This window comes from Eublepharis macularius, chromosome 3, assembly GCF_028583425.1.
Source record: "Eublepharis macularius isolate TG4126 chromosome 3, MPM_Emac_v1.0, whole genome shotgun sequence".
Classification (NCBI taxonomy): Eukaryota; Metazoa; Chordata; class Lepidosauria; order Squamata; family Eublepharidae; genus Eublepharis; species Eublepharis macularius.
The window spans coordinates 150,325,347-150,341,559 of NC_072792.1; the positions used below are offsets into that span (position 1 = coordinate 150,325,347).

The 16,213-nt window shown below is 41.1% G+C and overlaps 1 protein-coding gene across 6 annotated transcripts in view; it reads left to right on the forward strand.

Moving 5' to 3' along the window:
- The window catches only part of DCLK1 (doublecortin like kinase 1), a 283,608-nt gene that overhangs the window by 19,411 nt on the left and 247,984 nt on the right, over positions 1-16,213 (forward strand). The gene's annotated exons all lie outside the window — the stretch shown is intronic.

Genomic DNA, 16,213 nt, shown 5'->3' on the forward strand with positions numbered 1-16,213 from the left:
TTTCTGGACCCCATGTAGGCCAGTTAAACTAATTGTAGTGACTCTCTGTATTCTTTAAGGTAAGCATTATCCTATAGTCAATGCACAGCTGACCTCTGGTGGTGATGCAGAGCGCTCAACCGAAGTTTAGTGCTCTTTCTGATTTATACCAGGGTAGATACAGCATGCGGGCTTGCTGATTCAGGAATACATCAAAATGTTATTAAATTACTACTTCACTCTAGGTGAATTTGCTTGATTAGTGCAAGCAGTGATTGATCTGTTAGCTTTTCTCCTTATTTGAGGAGTAATAGCTTGGGATGATTGAAAGCTCTATGGGTGAAACAAGGTGGGAATCCCATGTGACCAAGCTTCAGTCATGGAAAGCCCTCTAAGCTGAATGTTCTCATGAGGCCTCACCCTTCCCCCTTTCATGTCAGTCTTGCTTTTTTTCCTCAGTTGGAAAAAAAAGTAGTTGGGCAGGCAGTCTTTTCAAAAACCAATTATGCTTGACATCCAGTAGAATTTTAAGACTTTATGTATCAGAAATTGAAAGACAACCCCCCCCCCCAAAAAAATAATTGGATTCATTAGCAAACTGTAGTGCTTCTTCAGCAAACCCATTTTGCAGGGTTTTGGGCCACAATGCAGTAGAGTTCTGAAAAAAAAAGGATGACACTGAGAAGTATGAATCTTGTCTTGAGTTAGCAAGCCCATGTACCAGTGTGGTATGGACATAGTTAGAGTGTCCGACCAGGACTAGAACATCTGGATTCAAATCACCACTCTGCCATGCAGCTGAATCATATTGGGCCAGTCACTCATGCTTGTTTTAACTTTAGGGGGGAATTTTGTGGACAAAATGGGAAAGGGCAATGAAGTATGCTGTCCTGAGAACCTTGAAAGAAGGTATTAAAATGCAATAAACATCAAATACTTGCTTTCTGCTGTTAGCCCTGGTGATAGTTCTGTTATATTATTTTCCAGCCAGGCTATTGTTCTGCCTGGGGCCGTGAGGGAAATGAGGAGGACAAAATGAGGACTACATACTGATTAAACTTTCAGCCAGTAAAAGCCAATGCTTCCACTGAAATCAGTGAAGTAAATGAAATGGCACATTCTATCAATAGTGATGTGGTTCCTTCTGTGTGTGAGACCTGTAACAATCTTATCCCAAGCTATGATATGATAGGGTCAAATTAGACTTGACAGGAGAGTCCTGTCTATTGGGTCTTGGGAGATTTTTTAAAAAAAATGCTAGTTGGTGGCCTTGAGTGGTTTATTTGAAGGTTTTGGAATGGTATTTCAGGAGTGTGGAGGAGGGGCTTGACTCTTTCCTCCCATCTCTCTTCTGTGGTTTAAAATGCATTTCTTTATATCTGGTTATTCTGGAAGACTTTGGGTGCCTGAATCCATGTGGTTTATTACAACAGCCGATTCTGGATCTGAGAAGGGTGTTCTAAATTGTAGGAGAGGTGTTGAAGGAAAGTGTGACACTCATGGCTCATTTGGCGGGGGAACGCGCCAGAACGGCATTCCTGTAGATCTGAAAAGAGGTCACGTGGGTTTTGGCTCCACTCACATGATTCCTTTTCCTCCCCACTGCCTCCCCTCCAAAGGAGGGTAAGCTGATGCTTTAAATTCATTCTGCTGCTTTATTTTCATTCGTGACTCGTGAGAGTGAGTGAGTGCAAGTCGGGCTACTGGGCCTGGATCTCCAAAGGAGGGTAAGCTGCTTTAAATTCATTCTGCTGCTTTATTTTCATTCGTGAGTCGTGACTAGTGATTGAGTGCGTGCGTGTGTGCAATCAGGGCTGCTGGAGCTGGCTCTCCAGAGGAGGGTAAGCTACTTTGAGTTCATTCTGCTTTATTTTCAGGAAATACCTAGAGATTTTTGGGGAAAGGGGCCTTGTTGCCTTCCGACACACTTCCAGTGATGTCAGGGTGTGTGGCATATGCTAATGAGATATGTTAATAAGTTCCTGCAGTTCTTTTTCGACGAAATGACCCCTGGTGACGCTCTTCAGTGGTCCTTCCTTGATGTCCCATTGCTTGTTTGTTTATTTAACTTATATACTGCCTCTTCACCATGTTTAGCTCTTGAAGTGGTTTATAGCATACATTTACAATACAATATTAAATACTATAAATGCAAGCATTAAAACTGATAACACAATATTGAAATATAAATACAAACATTAAAAACCAATAACACAATAGAATAAAGGTAAAGGTAGTCCCCTGTGCAAGCACCAACTCATTGCTGACCCATGGGGGACATCACATTCTGGCTTCCACCAGGATCGAACTCAGACTCGTGAACAGAGTTTGGGCTGCAGCTTACCACTCTGAGCCACAGGAACCCATATATAGTTAAGTCCAACTTGAAGGCTGTTTGTTTTTTACCTGTCTAGCTTGCTTTGCTAGAGGCTTCTTACAGAATGAGTGGTATAGTAGTGAGAGAACTGAAAATTCATCATCAGCATTTGAAATGTCTGAATACAAAAATGAAAGTACATGCATTTCCCATGCAACAGCTCTTAAAGGCCTATCTGCATGACAACTTCCTATGTTGCTGGTCAGCAATTTTACCATAAACACCCCACGAACTTTCTGAAGAGTTGCCCATCAGATTGTTTGGTTTGGCCTTGGAAACATTCAACTACACAATTGAGCCCTAGACACCAAGTTATTGTAAATTGGAAGTAGTCCCACTTTCTCATCTCTAATTGAGGTAAAAGTAACCTGAGATTAGTTTGTGAACAAGATAACAGGCTCTAGTAATTCCAAAGAGATCCCCGATGGCTTCAGATCAGTGCTGAGACAGCAGTGTTTTTAAGAGCTTGGAAACTTTATGTCTACTGCAGTAGCTTTGAGACAATCTTCGTGATGCACGTTTCCCCCTCCAGCCTGTTATATTCTGTTGAAGTGGCACTCTGCAGTATAATCTCAGAAGGGAAGAGTGTATGTGTATGGGGGGAAGGGAGATGCACCCCATTGTCTTCAACAGAGACTACTGTCTGGTGAGCAAAAAAAGCCGCTTAGCAAGCAGAAATGTCAAACAGCGATTTTTGCACTCAGCAGGAGTAACCTGTTGATCATCACTGTGTGTGTAGGGGAAGTCATTGGTTTCTGTCTGACTTAAGCAACTGATGTTCCATTTACTTTGTGCCCCTTTCCCTCATGCAATATTTCAAGGACCCCCACCCCCACTTTGCTTACTCCGTGCTATGCAGGATTAAAGGAAAGAAAGCCATGGTAAATCAAACAGTTGGTTCCATTCGTGCATGTAGTTAAATTCCCATCTGTGGCTTTAGCAAGGGACCTAGAAAACTGTCGAAAGCAGCCATGCCTTGAGTAGCTGAGCCTTAATTGGAAATTTCTTAGATCTGACTTAAGAACAGAGAAAGCCTTCTTGACTAGAAAGTGTAATTTTACTTGAGGATCCAAGGATAAAGCTTTCATAGTATGATTACTCTCCTTTAAATGCTGCTTGAGCTTAAACTTTCCAAGTTATTATTTAAATAACCATCTCTCCTCATTGATGCAGAGCATATGGAACTCAAGATGTAAAATTTTGTTGGAAAAATTCTTGTCTTTTATGAAAGCAAATTCTTGATCTAATTATATTTGCATAATATACTAGTTCAAACTCAGGTCCTATCAGCCTTTCTTGGAAGTGCATTATTTGGAAATACATAAACATTGTGGTGTGATCTGGTATCCAGTAAATGGAGTATTGTAACCTGGACTCTACGACAACCTCCTTCATGGCTTTAAGCATACTTGCAGCAAGTATCCTTATTTCTGCTTGTGTCTTAGTGCTTAATTAATTAGGCAAGATGATGATAATCTAGTCTAATTAATAATGATGACAGGGTTACCAGGTTCCCCAAGGGCCAAAGCGGGGGATGGGGGCAGTGAGGTACTAACCATTTGGAAGTGATTTTTAATGAATTGGGCTTCAGTGAGTCCTGTAGCTCCCCTATCATGCCAGAAAATGACATTTTCTGGCACAGTGGGGGAGTACAGGAGCACATGCATACAGGCTCCCCCTCTAAATAAATGCACGGTAAGTAACTTGTACAGGTACTTCAGAAACTAGGCTGAACTATTAATGAGAGGGACTAAATCTGGAGGTCAGATTATGCATGTTCTTTTATATTTTTCCATTAAATACTTTTCATTTTAAGAAATGTCAAAGTCAAGATTTTTAGTATCAAGATTTAAGCCAATCTCACAACTTGTGGGACAAGCTTCTGGTGTATGTTTTTTATTTACAGTTCTGCCTTTTGAATAGATCTCCATTACAAATTAACAAAATGGCTTTGGGTTAATCAGCCTCACCCACTCAGTTTCCAATCTGTAATACTAAGCCTACCTTACAGGGCTTTATAAGAATTACTGTGATAATTTATATGCACTAGTTTGAGCAATGAAAGCACTTTGTATAATTTATTACTTTTAACACAACTATAAATATTAAGTGATGTACTTCAAAATACCCTGTGTTTCTTTTTGTTGTTTTAAAAAAGTTAAAAACAAGAATGCCTTTTATGTACGTAGGTGTCCTTGTGAGTTTGATGTGAAGTCCCTCAATTTTCATAATGCATTATGACAGTTAATTCATTTAAATTTTCGACCATTGCTTTCTCTAGTAGCTTTTCTCTTTCTAAAACTTAAAAGTGCAATCCTATGTGGACTTACTTCAGTCTAAGCCCTTGTGAATCTCTTCCTCTCCTATTCAAAAAAGATTTTTTTCTATACTGCCTCTCCAGAGAATCTACTTGAATCCAAGCACATTTTTTTCCTGATTAATATTTTTATGAGATGTGTGATGGAGTGGAGGGAGAGAAGGAGACACTCCCACCAGGCACCACTATGTTCTTTTGAAGGTCAGTACAGTTGCTACAGGGATATTTTTTCTCCTTGATGAAATTTCTGTTTTTGAGGATTTAATCAGGATTTTCAATGAGAATAAAATTCACATACAACATAAAATCTCTCTTGAGGACTCTGGTTTTACAGTAGGCTGCAGTCATTCATGCACAAGGAAAAAGAAATAAGAGGGAGTATGAAATTGGTAGAGAAAAGGCACAGTTGTAACTTTGGGGAATGGGGCAGAAGGCTATGGCAATCTCTAGGTTGCTGAAGGATAATACTTTTGAAAACAGAGTTTGACATAAACTCCTTAGGCTGGTTGGCCTTCCTGATTTTGGTTCTAGAGGATTTGCCTTTTCTATTAAGTGTTGCATGTTGGAAGCTTCAACTGTGCAAAGTCTCAGGGCTTAATGATGTAAGGATATTTACTCATCAAACAAATGAAGAGCCAAACCTCAGTTTGAACTGTTTTTAATTATCTTCTGACTTAAGTTAAGCAATGGTTTTTTTCTTAAAGCTGATGGCCTGGAAGGACCAGGTGGCAAATAATAAAGCCACAAGACATATATTTGATTAAAATGTGGAAGGCATCACTGATAAGTTTATAAATGCATCTGTCTGGATCTTTATCTTAGGAAAAGTGTGCTTCTCTTCTTTGGATGGATTAACCTCAAGGCTGATTATATATATATATATATATATATATATATATATATATATATATATATATATATATATATATATATATATATATATGGTTCTTCTTAAAGGTGCATGGTAAACAGCTGGTTTGAACATTGCCACTTATGAGACACAAACTTGAGCAGTCCTACACATCTTGTCTTCAGGATCTTTTGGATCCCTCCATCTACTCTTATATTGTTAGTTAGGTAAGGCAAGTAGAGCGCTTGTGTTTGCCTTTAAGTTTTCACTAGGTTTGGTCCTGACATGAATGAATTGTTAATCTTCAAAGCCAGTTATGAGGTTTGCTCCATCTTAATTTTATTAAGACTTCTGCCTGTATTTCTGTTTTGAGTGGTGAATTTGAATGAATTGGGTTTTTTTCACTAGGATGCCACTGGGACAGATCTGCACTTTTTCTATGGTCTCCAAGTGTGGGTGAGGAAAAGGTGTAATAATTAAACATGACTTTTGCCCATGTTGAGATGCAAGATTTATGGGTAGATCCTGATGAAGAAAACTGAACCTATTTCTGTGAAGTGGTAACAGTGGTGTTTGGCAAGAAATAAATTGCCTGGAAATCAATAAAACACAAGACAAATTGTGTGTGGGATTTGTGGTCTTGGTGTGCCATATGTGATGTTTTAAAGATGATAGCTTCTTGGCATTGCCCGCAACATTTTCAGATCAAAGGCAGTGTGGTATTGAAAATGTGAGGTTGAATCAAGGCTGTTCCCTTAGTAACTGTAGCTGGTTATAAAGTATTCCACTTTTTTATAGTACATAATGGATGAAAGCCTATTTAGATTGTGGAATGCTTTGAGTTAGAGAATCATTTTGACTTTCCTCCTCCACAATAATTCTGGCTCTAATGTGGTAAGTCTTGCCATATTTGTTGCATTATTTTATAAGGTAAGTGCCCTGTTCACAACATGAGACTTAAAAGCACAAACCACTAAATACAATCAAATAGCAGTAGGAGGTGGTGCCTCCAAAAAAGTGAGTTTTGCCCATACTGCTAACCATCTCTTGACATACATTTTTCCCTGCTTTGCTCATCTAGAGTTCCTTTAACCTGTTCCACCTGTGGATGTATCACTGGTAAGTCATGACAGGCAAGTTTTCTAATACAAACCTACAAATATCAGATGATGGGAACAAAAAGCAATAATTTTGTCCTCCTCCTTTGTTTATGCACTTCTTAGAGGCATTTGGAAATAGCTCTAGCTCAGCTAGATGGAGACAGTTGACTGAGGATCTAACTACATGTTAAAAGGTCAGATTTTCCTCCATCCCCTATTCATGTTTACTAAACATCCTCTGCAAGTTCTATGCTTGGAACGTAATCTCCAGATAGTGGAGGCCCATTCAGAATATGACCACAATTTATGATGAGAGGGGGTTTAAGTCCCCTCTGTGACCTTTTCTTGACCTGAAATATCCATGGTAGCTGCTGATGAGATTACACATAGCCTGTTTTGCCAAAGAGTTTAGTGACATCATTGTGTAGAATTTTGGGTGAATACTAGTGTTGCTCAACACAATGACATCACTTCTGGGTCATGCTGAAAGGCATTAGCAACATTCTGAATAGCATTAGCATGATGCTGATTAGAGATGGGCACAAAACAGAACACGAACCAAAAAGAACCAAGAACTGGCCTGGTTTGTGGTTTTCAAACCAGTGGTTCGTGGAAGCTCCTTTCCACGAACTTCCGAACTGGTATGCTGGTGCGTTTTGTTCGTTCGTTTTAAAAAGCAGTGCCCCTTAAAAAGCAGTGGCATGGAAAGGGGCATTTAAATCCCATGTATGAACATCAAACTGGCTCACGAACTTGCCCCAGTTCGGGGAAGTTCGTGGTTCGTGAAAATGCACGAACCAGGAATTGCACGGTTCATTTTTTTTCACGGTTCGTGCCCACCACTAATGCTGATATTAGGTCCGATCTATTCCACTAACAGCCGCACTCTTCTGTGATGCAAGTGGTCTTTCACACACTTTCGCACTGGTTGAGGAGTCTCCTGTGTCGGGGAAAGCCCTGCTATTATTGGAACAGGTTAGGGGTATCCAACATTTTCTCATCAAGTCAGTGCTTTCTGGAAATTTTGAAACAAATCTTATTAATAGTGATTTTAACATTAGTCTGTGCTAGCATCATATAGTTTTGACACATCCAGATTTTGCAGATCATGAATACTTAAATCCACCAGGTTTCTTTCTTTCCATCACTTTATGTCATAAGGATAAGAAGGAATGTACCTTGCTTGTATTTATGTTTTTTTCCTTGGGAATATCAAAGGAAGCACAGGGATATTTCGCATAAAGATGGCTGTAGGCTTGGTTGTCTTTGTTGAAAATGTGTTGGACATCTTATTACAATGAGATTTGGATGCAGTACCTGAGGTAGCTTGCTTTGGATTTGATCTGAAGGAATACATAGTAGTTTCACATAGTAGCAGCAGGAATGCACGTAGTTTCACATAGTAGCACAATGACATAGTGCTGATTCTATTTTTAGATCCGTTCTTGCATTTCTAGTTTTAAATCTTGTATGTAACATTTTAGTTAGGAGTGAGACAGAGTGCATCCAAATAAACCTGTAAAATTTTGGTTAAAATTCAGTATACCCAAGAGAATGTGGTTAAAGCATAATTTGTGAGCATGATAAATTGCACTGTGAGGAAGAATCAGTACGAAGTTCTTAAAGACAATCATGAATGCTATGTGCAAGAAATAAATCATTGGTTTTTAAACAGGGTAAACTATACATTTACAGGATGAAAGGAGGAGCTGTGCATGTAGGGATATGATAGATGGCAAGCCATTGGAACTGAGCTGTGTTAGTAACAGCAGCCTTATTTTAGAAGGGTTTTAATTGCTTTAGTTTAGACACCAGGCCTTCTTATATTAACAGTGTTTGGCTCTGACTCTCTCAAGAAATGAACAAGGGTTGAAATTCAGAAGAGAGAAGCAGTGTGGAGAAGTGATAGAATGAAACAGACACGAAAAGGTTGGAAATCTAGGCCTAATAAGCAAGTCTGAATACAATAATTGAGCATCTGCTTGGGCCTAGCTACACAATATATTATTTCCAGATCCTATCCAGCAGGTATGTGTGGAGAGTTCCCAGTTGAAACTTTGAATTAGCCTCCTTTAGCCTGAGAATCTAAAAGGGGATTTAAGCCTTCTTTCTCACTCTGCATGATTTTCTTGACTTGAAATGGCTTTGGGGAGCCACTGTTGGGGAACCTGATGTGTACTCCATTAACACAAGGAAGTTTCTCCAATAGGACAAATAAGTCAGGAGTTTGTGTGTAAGATGAAAGTTTAAGCTATTTATACCATGGCTGTGGCCCTGATCTGAAATGGCCCCCACATGCCTGAGAATCCCAGCATGATGTCACTGTAAGGGATTCACTGAAGGCTAAATCCTATGTATACTATTTGCAATCATACATCTCTGCTTTGCTGGTTTGTGAGGATAGATGCAACAGCAAAATATCAGTGATTTGCCCTTATAGCATAGCACTGAGTGGTTTGTATGTTTACTAGGATTATATTCTGTACTGAAATTAAGATGTTCTATGGGTAGGTATTCCTGGATATGTGCCCCCATTTTATGTAAATCTAGTCTTTAGACTCTTCCCCTTTCACTGTTCTCTGGATCTAGTCTGAATTCTTTTCATGTATCTGTTGGATCACTCATAGGAGCTATCTCTGGATTGTAAAAATTAATATTAATCAAAGTTTGTAAGTTTCTGTTCATCTAAGTTATAGTATCTGTATCATGTAGTTAATTTTAGGGCAACTTCTCTGTGGTTTCTGAACTAGAATAAAACCTGGAACAGAAGTTTTAATTTCTGCACTAGTTGTGTATGTGCATGAGAGTGGGTGAGATGGGCAGACAGTGTACAGCTTCAGGGATGGTCCTAGAACTATTCATGAGAGTTCTGCTGCTAACATTCTACAGGAAGACACACATTTCTTGCCAATGCTAGAAATGTTCAGTCAGCTCTGAGGCATGAAAACAAATGTATGTGATTTGTGTTCCCTTGGAGGTTTATATTCCTAGAGTCAGCAGGAGCTTATGGACTGGATATGCTTTTTGAGAGCAATCTAACATGATAATTGCTAAGGGATGTAGGTCAATTAAAAGGCAATTTTACTTTGTCAGCTAGATATTGTCACTTTTACCAACTTCCTTGAAAGTCCGAACATTACAGAACTGCAGGATCATCTTGGTGAAGTGAGGTTTCTTTCTGGTTGTGTGGTTTCGTTTTGGATAAAGAAATGGTATAGTTTCTTAAAAATTTTATTTTGCCCAAGCAATTATTGAGATTATTATCAAATGGCTAATGCATATCAGTTACTTATTGGTCTACGTACAGGGTTGCCAGGTACCCCTCACCTTCTATCGGGAGGGTGGAGTACCTTGCACTTACCTTTTTCTGGAGCACAAGGTGTTCTTTCACATACACGCCCTGGAGCCAGCGTGATGATGTCACTTCTAGAAGTGACATCACCATGCCGCCCACGCAAGCGCTCCTGTGCTCTGCACAGGGATGATTTAGCAGAAACACTCTTGCAGGCAGCACAATAACGTCACTTCCGGAAGTGACGTTGCTGCACTGGTTGGGAGCGTGTGTGTGGTGTGCGCTCCTATTCTGTAGTTTCTGGCTGCAAGGTAGGTACAGAAGACAGTCACTGAGGCAATGAAGAGTTAATCCCCTGTTGCTTGTAGTTCTGTACAGCAGCAAAGGATCACATGTAAAACCATGGCACCTTCGTTATCTCTAACAACCCTTAGAAAAACCCTACACACACCTGGCCGGTTTGTGGTTCTTTTTGGTTCGTGTTCTGTTTTGTGCCCACAGCCACATTATTTTCATGCACACATAATGTTTGTAGCATATAAGAAGAGTCTTGGGTTCATGCCTTATAGGCAAGACAACCATAAATTCTATTTGTGTGACCAAATTAGCAGGCAGTACCATATAATGTATTTTACTATTGTTAAAATAAGGTACAGTTTTCCTGGCTCTGTATATTCAGGCAGTTTTTCTTTTATATCCCAAAGTACCTTAATTTCTCACAATTTCCCCCACAAGGAATTTAATTGGATGTTTGTTGTGTAGTGATACAATAAAAGACCTATTTATTTTACAATTCAAAATCAATTTTATTGAATATATTTTTAAAGCTGCATGATATCACTCTAATGGATTCACTGAAGCCTAAATTCCATGTATCCTAGTTACAATAATAAAGAATCAGAAATCATGTACGTACATTACCCATGATTTAATACGCTGCATAAATCTGGTGTAGTAGTGGATGTAACAATAAAATATACAGCCTGTCCAGAAGAGCATGGTTCCAAGATGATAAAATGCCCCCCCACCTTCAAATAATTCAAAGACATGAAAAAATGGAGGTGCAGAAGATGTTCTGAGCACTTATTCTTTGAGGCAAGCCAGGCTATCCCTGGTGGACTGAAACAGGAAACAGCCACTCTGTTCCTTACAACCAGAAAGCTTTATTTTAATGTGCATAGGCTCTGGGAGTCCCCTACCACAGAAGCTCAGAACAAATCATAACCTTTTGAAGCTTGTACAACAAAAAGAGCGGGAACAAGCAACCAATAGAAACATTACAATACAACTATCTTGTATAGGAGAATTGACAGTTACTTTAATGTTGCTAATACGCTCCTGGGCCTGGCATACATGACCTGCTCACTTTGAGTTTATGGCTCCACATTTAACTTACGTCAGAGGTTTGGTCAGATTTCCCAGGACAATTCTCCCTTTTGTTGGAGTGAAGCCTTGGCCTCAATGTAACACCTTAAGGGACTGTTTTGACAAAATTGGAGTACTGCTAGAGCATGCACACTTTTGCTTCAGGAGAGATGACATATTGACAAAGTTGTAGAGTCATTTGTTGGACAAGTTTGGGAGGTACATGGCACCAAGACAATAAGGAAACATCACACTGCAGGCAACAGCACAGAGCAATCAAACAGACAATTGTTACTATACCTATCAAGAGATTTTTCAACCAGGTAACAGAGGGGAGCCAAGACCAAAAGGAATCGCACCCACTCATTGAAGTATCATGATGGAGGGAGGCAATGGGCAATATGATTTGCATGAGATTCAATGGCATCAAAAATATTATATACAACATTGTGTTCCTACCAAGTGCCTCCTTGAGCTGTAGTGAGCATATCTAAGCCATACGATTTTAAGACCATAGTTCCGATCTAGTGAAGTTCTTTGGCAGTAGCAACAGAGCAGTAGCAGTCTTATTTGCTAGAATTTCAACCACTGCCTGTAGACAAAGGAGGGCAGCAGCTATCCTGCCAGAGCCATACATAGGAAACACAATACTTCCAAAACGTTGAGCATCAGTAAAGGGAATAGCTTGGGATTGGGCAAGATCTCAGTAATTTTGAACCTTTCCTGTTGGAAGTTGTCTAGAACCATCACGTGAGGGAGAAGAAGGGCAAGGAAGCAAGAACCATATACGTTTCAAGGCAACCTCTTGTAGGCTTGGTTCCCACAGACAACATAGTGGCCAACCAAGGCAGTCTTGTCTTGTACAAACATTCCACAATTGGAATTGAAATTAGAGCTTGGAGGCCAGTCAGAAGCATAATAACCGGAGAATGGAAAAGGAAAGGTAATGGGGGTTCTTTGGCACATAGTACCACATACTGTATATGTGCCTCATGTTTGTAATTACACAGAAAATGTTAACATTTATCCATGTATTCCTTTCTGAACTTCCCTTCTGAAGAAATTGATGCCAACAATTGGATGCATTGTGAAAGTCAGTTCTGAATGGTGTATTTCTGTCAACTCATCAGAGAATTACCAGCAGATTTCTCTATACAAGTGCACTTTCCATTTCAAACTTACTGACTGCCGGGGCAGTCAGGTGCAAGTACAAGGCATCTGAGAAGCTGAAGTACTGTTCCAAGTACTGTGCCTAATACTTATTCAAGCTCACTGTATTCTTGGCCTGGACCAGTTAAGCCAGCGGTTAGCCACCAAACCGACTCAGTTGACAATATTCTTCCTGAGTCCGCTGAGGAATAAAAAAGTTCTCCTATTTGATTGGACTTGACTCAAGTGTTGCACCCATCTGAATGAAAACCTATTGTGTGCCTTTTGCACCTTGAGCAAAGATTGATGTTGATATTGATTGTCTTTTAGAGGAAGCCATATTACAACTACTGATGCTTCTCACATGGCGGGAACCAGTTGTCACTCCAGTGAAGCCCTGTGTTGAAATACGTATCTGTGGAGAATACAAGTGCCGTGTAACAGCACCCATATCAAATTCCAGTGGTGAACCCCTTTGTGATTTCACTATTGGGGGTGCAGTAGTGGTGGACTTGGCACTGCTGATGCACAGACTGTCAGCCCTCACTTTTGTTCCTGGCTTTGAGTCTGTCAGGTAGTGATGTAATGGGTGGGCCATTTGACTAGAATCCTGGGAGACTTCCATTAGAATTCCACCTCTACCATAGAATCTTGCTGAGTGACTTTAGGCCAGTTGCACACTCTCAGCCTAATGTACCTCATAGATAACAGATTCTTCTGTCCACTTCCATTCTCCATTAAATACCCAGAGATGTGACGGGCTCCTTCCAGGCATTCCTAAGTGATGAAAGCAGTACCAATGGAGTCCTGGTGGTCTTAATTGTCTGTGTTCCTTTGAAAATGATTTATACAAACATTCAATTCATGTTTGTTCCACTGAGATAAGGAACTTGGGTGAGCTGGGCTCTGTGGAGGGAAAGCAGATGGGGTTGCTTCTGTGGATGGACCGTACTCAACGCACCCTGCTGCCCTATCTTTGGTCATAAGCAGCTGTTGTCTGTACTCTAGTTACTCTGTAGTCAATCAGCCTCAGAGCACTCTCCTTCCCCAGCTCAGTAATGACTTTTTCCAAAATGTTCCATCAAAGCAATTACATGTAAATGAATGAAAAACCATGTGTCTTACTTGTGGACCCACCTCCTGTGGTTATTTCCTTGCATATTGTCCCCAACACCTTGGTTGTGACACATCCAAACAGGAGAACTCAAATGCTTTGTGGGGTGCTGCTAACTGTTGTGCCATCCCTTTCATACCATGGCATCACAGTATGCCTCAGTTTTGGGTGACAACGAGGTTTCAAGCCCTTCCCTCCCAAATAGGGCCAGCCAGTGAACTGATGTCAGTGTTGTGGCTGCACAAACGTGTCCAGGAGAGTCTCCCTAACCTGTACCACAGTGGCTCCCAATATGGTGCCCACCAGTGTGTTTCCTGGTACCAGTTGCTTCTTTCCCAAAGCATTTCTTTTCCAAGTGAAGAACCAATCCTGGCTTTCTTCCTTTTTATTGATGTAGTAGGGGATGCTTTGATAGAGCCCAGAAGGCATTACTTTCACATCTGCAGGAAACACCCATCTTTTAACAGCTACATTTATCATAGGAGGATGCTTGGCTTGACACCTCCTAAAATTTTGTGCAAACTCATGACGTTTTGTGATGGGAATCAGCCCTCTGTTACCTTGAGATCACATGTAATTCTGGGAGATTCCCAGACCCCACCTCCAGCTAGGGTTGCCAGGTCCCCTCACCCTCTGGGCAGGAGGTGGGAGAACTGGCACTCACCTTTGTAGATGTCTTTGTGCGTGCACAAAGCATGTGTGAGCTCCTGGGCTGCGCATTGATGTCACTTCTGGGAAGAGACAGCATCGTGCAAGGCCTTTTGCCACCTCTGGGAGTGCTCCTGTGCTCTGCAGCATGCCAATTTCAGCCTGTTTGGGGCCTAAATTGGCTGTTTGTGAAGCACAGGAGCGCTCCAGGGACTGTTGCCCACTGCGGAGTGTGGGAGCGCTGGCAGGAGGGCCCTGGAGAGCTCCAGTGGGCCAATTTAGGCTCCAAACAGGCCTGATTCAGCCCATTTGGGGCCCAGATCAGCACAATGTGAAGCGTGGGAGCACGCTGCGCCACCTGGGAGGTTCGTTCCCCTACCTCTCCCCCCCCACAGACCAGGTAAGCAGAGGTGGGGGGTGGAGGATAGGAGCAGGGGATCCCCCGCCTCTGGCAGGGGACTGGCAACCCTACCTCCAGCCCCTAGGAAACAGGAAAGTGATCTTAAATGGTAATTGTGTCAACTTATAATAAAAATACACCTATTTTTAATTGAGAGAAAGTGCCTTCTGTAAATTCAGCATTAGCTCAATTTTGAAAAATGGAGAATATTTTGTCACGTTAGCAGATGGGAATTCAGTGCAAAAATTAGACAGTAGAAGGGTGTGTGTGTATGTGTGTGCACTGTTGCTTTCTTTCATACTTCTTATAAATGTCTTTCACATTTCCTTGGCAACACAGTTGTCTTGATCGGTTGCTAAGGAACTGGCTTCTGTAGCACAAAAGACTGCAAGGTTGGTGCTGTTATCCAAGGATTTGATTCCTGGCACTGATAAACAGTCGAAGCTTTTAATATTTTTTCAAACTACATCTCTGAACAAGGTCTTCAAGAAGAAATTCTATGGAAAAAAAAACCCCTTCCATCTTCCTATAAATTTGAAGTCTGAGTATTGTTATACAGTTAGGCATGCAAGAATTCCATATAATTTATAGGAGATAAAAATATAATCTGTGTTCAGTAATGATTATGTGGGTTGGTGGATGCTTAAGAAAATTTCTATTTGCTGAACTGTTGCAGCAAAACATTTAAAAAGTTGCCTATGTTAGAGATAGATGAAACCTTTGAAACCAGAATGTACAGGTAGTTTGTCAGCATATGCATCAATCGTACATTCTACTTAGAAATAAATAGGCATTAAAATAGCTTCAAGGGTTGGATCCAATGTAACATAAATGGAAATCTATTTGCATAACAGAAGTTTCCTGCCCTAGGGTTGCCAGCTCCATCTAGCCTCCCGCTGGGAGGGTTGGGACCTGGCACTTACCTTTCTCTGGCCCAGTTTAAATCTTTGCACGCACGCTCTAGCACGAGTGTGTTGATGTCACTTTTGGAAGTGATGTAGTTGTGCCAGCCGCCGGAGCACTCCGGCACTCCTCACGGCTCCGATTCGGCTGGTTTGGGGCCAAAATCAGCCCCAAACGGAGTGCAGGGATGCTATCACAGCTGGTGCAACGACATCACTGACAGAAGTGACATCGCCATGCTGGGCAGGAGCGCACGGCGTGTGTGAGCTCCTGAGGTGCCTGCTGGAGTTTGCCTGCCACCAGCGGGCACCTGGGAACCCTATCCTGTCCTCTATAATTCCTTGTGACCTCCAGAAATCAGTTTTCTAAGGATTAGGAGATTCTTGAGTAGAGCACATGGGACAGCGCAGATAATGTAACTCAAAGAAAATTATGTGGAAATTATGACTCCCTTTGTGTGAGTGGAAGTGTCTGCAAGAGTAGTTTGGATACAGATCAAGATACCTAGTTGTGCCTTGAAAAGGTGTTCTGTCTTGTGAGCAGTTACCTCCATAGCTTAACAGAGTATGTCCAATATTTGAACAGAAGTAAAACTTCGACGCAGTGATGGCTATGAGCACAGATGGCATTGAAAGGGGTTAGGCAGATTCATGGAAGATAGGTCCATCAATAGCTATTAGAGGGTCGCTTAAGGGAACCTCTATATGTAGAAGCCACAT